The sequence below is a fragment of the Papio anubis genome, chromosome 16, assembly GCF_008728515.1.
Source record: "Papio anubis isolate 15944 chromosome 16, Panubis1.0, whole genome shotgun sequence".
Classification (NCBI taxonomy): domain Eukaryota; kingdom Metazoa; phylum Chordata; class Mammalia; order Primates; family Cercopithecidae; genus Papio; species Papio anubis.
This window is the reverse complement of record NC_044991.1, coordinates 27,878,061-27,885,515: the sequence shown is the minus strand read 5'-3', so window position 1 is coordinate 27,885,515 and position 7,455 is coordinate 27,878,061. Positions and strand designations below refer to the sequence as shown.

The 7,455-nt window shown below is 42.9% G+C and overlaps 1 pseudogene and 2 gene segments (V, D, J or C); all 3 read right to left on the bottom strand.

The window, feature by feature from the left end:
- LOC103888259 overlaps positions 1-7,455 on the bottom strand; it is a 641,220-nt gene that overhangs the window by 135,608 nt on the left and 498,157 nt on the right.
- Positions 1-7,455, bottom strand: part of LOC101024006 — a 644,330-nt gene that overhangs the window by 154,636 nt on the left and 482,239 nt on the right.
- On the bottom strand, positions 7-4,185 carry LOC116270686 (annotated as a pseudogene).

The following is a 7,455-nucleotide window of genomic DNA, read 5'->3' as shown; positions in this document are numbered from 1 at the left end:
CAGGTGTTTCATGTCATCCCAATTTCGTACTATGCCATTTCCCACAGGGTAGTTAACTTCTAACATTGATCGTAATTTGCTTGCCTCATCACCAACCATAAGATCCTTGTTCAATGTTTTCCACTTTGGTGGTTGATCTGGTAACAGGTCTTCCAACCAAAGCTGGGAAGATGTGTTCTGGAAAGTTAGAGCCTGCACATCCACACTTCACAAACCCGGTGCTGTTGCCGCACACCACCCCCTTCCCGTCCTGGCTGTCCATCCTCCGCCAGGCGGAGAGCCGCCGCCGCTCCACCGTTTTCTCTTCTTCCTCCTCCCTCTCCATCTTTGCTTTCAAATAAGTGGTCTTAATTCGTCCTCCTATGGAAAAAGTTTAAATCAGTTTATTATAAATATATCTAAACCATTAATTTTTGCAGCACTTCATTTATACAAAGTCTACGAGGTCATAGAGCTCTAATCTTAAGTCGAGACATTCATTCAAATCTTTGGCACAATCCCTCGCCAGTTAGAGCACATCATGCCTGGATATGCCACTGGTGTTCCTTAATAGAATGTAGCTTCAAAAACTGGGCGATTTCTGCTATAGTCATCCTTCTTTAACATCTTGTTTATTAGCAAATCTCAGCAATCCAGCTTTTCTTAGGTCTTCATGCGCTAACATTTTAGAGTTCGTCTCTAGTTACAGAAATCCTCTATCTGTACTACCCACAACAACTATTACAAACTCTGTGTTAGTATAGTACGTGTTTCAGGAACAACGAAAAGATTCTTGGCCACCAATATCCCACATTAGGAAACGTGTATTATTAATCGCTAACTCTTCTACATGACTTTCTCTTATAGGTGTATGTACAACTTCATTCATAGAATATTGGTAAAGAATGGTAGTTTTCCCTGCATTATCCAGCCCAACAATGAAAACTTTGTGCTCCTGGTGATTGAACAGTCTCCATGTTCTGGTGAAGAAAATTCTCATTCTCGGGCACAGACCCCCGCTCTAGACACCCGGGCCTCCTGGCCTACCCCGGCTCAGGCTGACGGGGAAGAGAGAGAGACACTGAAGCCTCCATCTCTGAGGCTGCTGCTCAGGCGCTGGCCGCGGCCCGCTTCCAGGGAACCGGAGGGAGGCCGAAGCCCAGGTCGCCCTGCCGCGTGAGAAGTCCCGCCGCTGTCGCCGCGGCACTCGCCTGGCTCGCGGACATCACAGCCACGTTGTCTGCGACGAGCATCGCGGGCCAGCGTCCTCCCCCAGCTCCTCTCGGGCAGCTGCACCAAAGTAATTCTTTTCCAACACACAAGATCCTTTGCTTACCTAACAGGACCAAATGAAATGAAAGCATGTTAAAACTAATCCACTATTCAAACATTACAAATGGAATTCACACATACAAAGTTGAATTCATGCCACTCTATACATAACGATGCAATTTTCAACATAGTTTTCTGATAAAATGTCAAGCGTCCTACATAATCAAAAAACTATCAAGATTTCTCTTTCCATCAATGAATCTGGCCTATTAAAATAACACAATAAACATAACAGACCATGTGATAGTTTTCCAACATCTTTCTATCTATAAAGTTTGTATAAGATTAAATCTCACAAGAAGAAAAATAAATATAAATAAAATAGAAAAGATGATTTAAAAATCAAAACACAGATCATATAAGGGCTTGTGTGAAACTTACAAATGCTTCAACGAAGAATTATAGTTTGAGAATTTTAAACTGTTCACATGGTATGCTGTGGAAACAGCATATACTGTTAGAAATGTGACAATGAATAAAATGATCGGGTAATATAAATGAAAAATGGCCTCGAACAGGCCGTAGTAAGTAACCAATGTGGAAAACTGGATGGAGAATTAACTCCATCCAGGGGCAGGGGGCGCAGGGGAGAGACAGAGACAGACAGAAAAATGACAGACATAAATCAAACAGAATAGAGAACTCAGAAATAAATTCAAGCATTTACAGTCAACTCATTTTTAACCTAGGCATCAATAATACACCTTCTAGAAGGGCAATCTCTTCAATAAACTATGCTAGAAAATACCCAACACCCACATGTAGAATAAATCTAGACAACTATCATAAACAAAAATCAACTCAAAATAAAGATTTAAATGTAGGACCTGAAATTGACACTACCAGAGAAGAAAACATAGGATAAATGCTTAATGAAATTGGTTAGGACAAGGAGTTTTCAAATAGACATCAAAAGTACAAGCAACAAAAGCAAAAATAGACAAATATAATTACATTAAACTTAAAAGCTTCTGCAAAGCAGAGGAAGCAATCAGTAGAATGAAGAAACAATCCAGATAATGGTAGAAAGTATTTGCAAACTATACATCAGACAAGCGGTTAATACACAAAATACAGAAAGACTTCTCAAACGCAAAAATACAAATAATCCAATTTAAAAATCAGAAAAAGATCTACCCAAAACCTTTGTCTCCGCCATCATTATTTCCCCAACTTGTTTTCCTAACTGCCTTCGGCCTCCTCCCTCTCGCCACCCTTTTTTCTTTCTCCATCTACCCCCCCAAAACTTTTTCCCCACCATTTTTCCCACACCATCCCTTTGCAAAGCCCTCTCTACTTTCCTGCTCACCACCCTTTTCCCCACCAGCGCTCTCATCCCCGTTTTGCTCCTCCATCTACCCAAAACCATTTCCTCCCGTTTTTCCCAAAGCCTTCTTCCCACTCCTGCGGCTCACCACCCTCTTTTCCCCATCCACCCAAAAACTTATTTTCCCCCCATCTTTTCCCCACCCTCTGTCTGCAACGCCTTCTCCTGCTCGCCATCCTTTTTTCCATTTGGCACTCACCACCCTCTTCACCCCTCCACCTACCCCAAAACTATTTTTTCCCCTCCTACCACTTCAGCTGCTGCTGCTGTCTCCGTGGCCGCCACCAACCGAGGCGAGGAGAGGTGGGATGTCACAGGCCCCAGCCTCCAACGCAGGGCACTTAGCTCTCCCATCTCGTCCTCTAGCAGGACAGGAATAGCTCCCGCCGCTGGTGGCCCTCCTACCACTCCCCAGTGCTGCCTCCAGCCTCCAGCATGCAGTTAAGTGGCTTCCTAACCCAGCACGCACGGACCGACCAAACACACATGCAGAAAATCCTGTTGTGACCTGATTACCCACTGCAGCATGCTTTATATACTGAGGTTAGGCAATTGGGGGGCGAGGGGGAGGTTCCTGGACTACATGTTCTGATTGGATGAGAGGAAAAAACCTCTAGGCCTATTCTGATTGGACTTTATTTTCATGCTCTGATTGGTTGTTCTAATACTGGCTCTCATCCAATCAGAACATCATAATAAAGTCCAATCAGAGTAGGCCTACAGGTTTTCTCTCATCCAATCAGAACATGTAGTCCAGGAACCTCGTTTCCTAACCTCAGTATATAAAGCGTGTTGAGGCCAGCAGTCAGGCTATTCTAGGGTTGTCTGCGGATACATGCGGAGGTGTTACATGCTACCTTAGGAAGCTACTTACTACACACTGGAGGCTGGAGCCCGTGGTACTGTGGCTTTCCTCTGGCTTCGCCTCGCTGTGGTAGGTGGTAGCGACTGAGACCCCAGGGCTGCAGAAACAGTAGGAGGGCCACCGGCAGCGGGAGCTGCTCCTGTCCGGCTAGAGGACGAGGAGATGGGAGAGCTACATGCCTCATGTTGGAGGCTGGGGCCTGTGACAGCGCACCTCGCCTTGCTGCGGTTGGTGGCGGCCATGGAGAGGGCAGCTCAGCTGAAGTGGTAGGAGGGGAGAAAATAGTTTTGGGGTAGATGGGGAGGGGTAAAGAAAGTGGTGAGTGCTGAAGGGAAAAAAGGATGGCAAGGAGGAGAAGGCGTTGCAGACAGACTGTGGGGAAAAGATGGTGGGAAAATAAGTATTTGGGTAGATGGAGGGGGGAAAAGAGGGTGATGAGCAGCAGGAGTGGGGAGAAGGCTTTGGGAAAAGATGGGGGAAAATGTTTTTGGGTGGATGAAGGAGCAAAAGAGGGTGATGAGTATGCGAGAGGGGAAAGAGGGTGGCCAGGGAGAGGGGAAGAGATGGTGGGGAAAAGGGTAGTGAGTGGGAGAGTAGAGAAGGGCTTTGTGAGAAGGTGGTGGGGGACAAATTTTAGGGTAGATGGAGAAAGAAGAGTGTTGAAGGGAGGGGGCCGAAGGGGCAGTCGGGAAAAGAAGGTGGGGAAGTAATGGTGGGGAAAAAGGGTTTTCGGTAGATCTTTTTCTGATTTTTAAATTAGATTATTTGTATGTTTGCTTTTGAGTAGTCTTGCTTTCTGTATTTTGTGTATTAACCGCTTGCCTGATGCATAGTTTGCTAATACTTTCTTCCACTCTCTGGATTGTTTCTTCTACTGATTGCTGCTTCTGCTTTGCAGAAGCTTGTAAGTTTAATGTAATTATATTTGTCTATTTTTGCTTTTGTTGCTTGTACTTTTGATGTCTATTTGAAAATTCCTTGTCCTAACCATTTCATTAAGTATTTATCCTATGTTTTCTTCTCTAGTAGTGTCATAGTTTCAAGTCCTACATTTAAATCTTTATTTTGAGTTGATTTTTGTATATGATAAGATAACGGTCTAGATTTATTCTTCTACATGTGGGTGTTGGGTGTTTCCTAGCGCAGTTTATTGAAGAGATTGCCCTTCCGGAAGGTGTGTTCTTGATGCCTAGGTTAAAAATGAGTTGACTGTAAATGCGTGAAATTATTTCTGAGTTCTCTATTCTGTTTGATTTGTTTATGTCTGTCATTTGTCTGTCTCTCTCCTGCCCCCTTTTTTTTGGCAGTGCCATGCTGTTTTGATATTATACTATAGAGTTGCAGTTACTATGGATTTATAGTATATTTTGTAGTATATTTTAAAATCAGGTAGTGTGATGCCTCCAGCTTTTCTTTTTATTCAAGATTTTTGAATAAAAAGTTGTTTCTCTTAGTATTGTATAAATATAGATCCACTGCCTCCTGTTTGCATACTTTTTTTTTTTTTTTTGAGATAGTCTAACTCTGTCGCCCAGGCTGCAGTGCAGTGGCGCGATCTTGGCTCACTGCAAGCACTGCCTCCCGGGTTCACGCCATTCTCCTGCTTCAGCCTCTTGAGTAGCTGGGACTACAGGTGCTCGCCACCACACCGGCTAATACTTTCTATTTTTAGTAGAGATGGGGTTTCACTGTGTTAGCCCAGATGATCTCTATCTCCTGACCTCGTGATCCGCCCACCTGGGCCTTCCAAAGTGCTTGGATTACAGGCGTGAGCCTCCGCACCCAGCCGCATTGCTTCTAATAAGAAATCTGCTTTTATCATTATGTTGTTCACCTGAGTCTAACACGTCTTTTCTCTCTACTTTTAAGAGTATTTTATCATCACAGATTTTTTCCCCCAATTTGATTACGGTGAGTGTTGTTTTCTTTATGTGTGTTTTTTTCTCTGTGTGTGTGTGTGTCTGGGATTTGTTCAGCTTCTTGGATAGTGTGTATATATTTTTAACCAAACTTGGAACACTTGGGTCACTATTTAAATTGTTTTTCTACCCTCTCACCACAGTAATCTTATCTCCTTTTATGCCTCTAATTACACCATTATGGCAATTTAATAATGTCCGAAAACTCACACATTTACTTTTCTCATCTTTTCTTTTTTTTTTTTTTTGGTGATTTTTTGGGGGATAGTTTTCATTGCTACATCATTAAGTTCACTCATCTATTCGTTGATAGCATTTAATCTGTAATCAAGCTCATTCAGTCTATTTGTTAAAAGGGACATTTTAGGCATCATTTCTGAAAGTTTAACTTGAGTCTTATATCTTCTGTATCTCTACTTAACCTGGTAAATCCATCCTCTACCCTCATAATCAAGTAGAATATAGTTGTAAGAATTGCTGTTGTGCTCCTGCCTGCAAAGTTTATCATATGTCAAATTTAAAGGCCATTTTGGATTAATTTTTCTTTTTGTTTCTTATAGCATATTTTGTTTGTTTCTTTGCAGACAGTATTGATTGGATGCAGACCGTGTACGTTTGTCCTTGTTGGATTCAGAATATTTTTGCATTTCTTTCTCTATTTTTGTCTTTTATTTTTGGATCCAGTAAAAATATTTGAAAACTGTTTGAACTTTCCTCACCTTGCTTTTACACTGTCTTAGTAGAGAACCGAGCAGTCTTATGTGACATTTTCCCCAGTACTGAAATTCTTGGATAGTGGATGCAAATCTGTTCTCCATTCCCTAAAATATTTGCCCCAGTTCTTGTTTGAGCCCTGAGCCTGAGGGCCTTCTCTGGGTAATTTCTCAAGATCAGAAGGGCCCGGTGGGTTTCAGAATTTTACTCAATAGAAGGAGTTTCAAAGGAAGCAACAGTTAGGCCCTGTGCACTTGAGAACCACAGGGGAACTTGGACTCATCAGGGTCCCCAGACCAAGGTTCACGGTGCCCATAGAATGAATGCAATTTTCTATAAATAACTAAATCACAATGACTATGTATGAACCCTTAATATATGCCAGATGCCTTGGTGATTGTTTTACAAACATTATTACCTCAGAAGACTTTCACTGTGAATAGGATGGGTACCAAGCCCTATGCTCAAGGCCCGAGGTGTTTATTAGGAAATCAGTATTGGGAGGTTAAATGTTTTCCCAAGTCTCTTGGCTCTAATACTGAGTGGGTCAGATTCCATCCAGGAATGCATCAGAGCCTAAACTTCCAGTCCCTCCCTGCCCTGCCTCCTGCACCCTGCTCTGTCTCCTCCTCCTCCCGTGGTCTTTGGGGTCCGTTTGGTGCTGTTTGCTAAGCAGCTTCCTTAATGAGATACCAAAGACCTGCTGGCCTAAAGAGTAGACACATCTTTCTCACAGTTCTGAAGCTGGGGAGTCAGGATAAAGGTGTTGGTGGGTTTAGTTTCCCCTGAGGTCTCTCTGCTTGGCTTGCAGGTCACTATCTCCTTGCTGTGTCCCTCACGTGATCTTCCCTCTGCAGCTTGTCTCTGTTGTCTCATTTCTGTGTGCAAATTGGTTTCTTAGGGAGGGAAACCAGCCAGATTTGATAACAAGCCGCGTCTCATGACCTCAATTTCACTCCTCTCTTTAAGATCCTATCCCCAAACTCAGTCACACACTGTGTGTTAGAGTTTCATTGTACAAATTTTGAAACAATTTAGTCAATAATCCCCTACCGTATGGAATCAAAAATTAGATGTCTTCCTCACTTGTAAAACACGTTCACCCCATCCCAACAGCTAAGTCCTTCACTAACTCAGCATCAGCTCCTAAGACCCAACTCTCATTTTGTATAAAATGTAAATCCAGGGTGTGAGTGATTCTCAGGTGTGATTCATCCTGAGGATTTAAGGATAACAGCTTTGGGGAGTTTCTCCTTTCTGCTGCTATCATCTGGGTGTCTAGAAAATAAAATGCCTACTTTATAGCAATACGTAACTCG